Below are 1,089 nucleotides of genomic sequence, written 5' to 3'. Positions count from 1 at the left end.
GGGTTCGAGACCTGCCTGGGCAACTTGGCGAGACCTCATCTCTACAATAAATCAAAAAGTTAGCCGGGCATGGTAGTGCGTGCCTGTAGTTCCAGCTCCTCGAAAGCCTGAGGTGGAAGGATCGCTGGAGCCCAGCAGGCGAGGCTGCGGTGGCCAGGAGCGGCCAACGCACTCCAGTCTGAGCGACAGAGTGAGACTCCAACTCAAAAATAAATAAATAAATAAATTACGGTACATCCACACACTGGGGTACTATGCAGCTTTGCAGACGGATGAGGAAGATCTAAAATAAGTTAGTAAAAACAAACAAACAAAAAAAACCCCAAACAAAATGCAGGCCAGGTGTAGTGGCTTACACCTGTAATCCCAGGATTTGGGGAGGTTAAGGCAGGAGGATTGCCTGAACTCTGGAGTTCGAGACCAGCCTAGGCAACATAGTGAAACCTCGTCTCTACCATAAATCAAAAAAGTTAGCCAGGCATGGTGGTGAGCACTTGTAGTCCCAGCTACCCAGAAGGCTGAGGCAGAAGGATCACCAGAGACCAGGAGGTCATGGCTGTGGTGAGCTGTGAGCGTGCCATTGCACTCTAGCCTGGGCAAGAGGGAGACCTCAACTCACGAAAAAATAAAAATATATATAAAAAGCAAAAACTCCAAGGGAATTCTAATAGCCACCACGTCATCAGGCTGTGAGGAGGATCTGATGGAATGAGGCAGGGCCCTCCCTGCCGGTGGATTCCTCTCCCTGCTCATTTGTGGCCATCCCTGGATGGGGACACACTAGCCAGGCACTGATGGTCACTGGAGACCTTTTCTGCTCAAAATGCGGTCTGTGGGCCTTCCGCATCAGCATTGCCAGGGGCTGGTTGGAAATGCAGGGGCTCAGGCCTGGCACAATGGCTCAAGCCTATAATCCCAGCACTTTGGGAGGCCGAGACGAGAAGATCGCCTGAGTCTGGGGGCTCGAGACCAGCCTGGGCAACTTGGCAAGACCTCATCCCTACAATAAATCAAAAAATTAGCCGAGCATGGTGGCGTGTGCCTGTAGTTCCAGCTACTTGGAAGGCTGAGGCAGAAGGATCGCCGGAG

At 51.9% G+C, this 1,089-nt stretch overlaps 1 protein-coding gene across 1 annotated transcript in view; it reads right to left on the bottom strand.

Moving 5' to 3' along the window:
* Positions 1-1,089, bottom strand: part of FGD2 (FYVE, RhoGEF and PH domain containing 2) — a 22,070-nt gene that overhangs the window by 12,782 nt on the left and 8,199 nt on the right. The gene's annotated exons all lie outside the window — the stretch shown is intronic.

This window comes from Carlito syrichta, unplaced genomic scaffold (assembly GCF_000164805.1).
Source record: "Carlito syrichta isolate Samal-C Ts95f unplaced genomic scaffold, Tarsius_syrichta-2.0.1 Scaffold308199, whole genome shotgun sequence".
Taxonomy (NCBI): domain Eukaryota; kingdom Metazoa; phylum Chordata; class Mammalia; order Primates; family Tarsiidae; genus Carlito; species Carlito syrichta.
The sequence above is the reverse complement of the archived record's forward strand: the minus strand, read 5'-3'. Positions and strand labels throughout refer to the sequence as shown.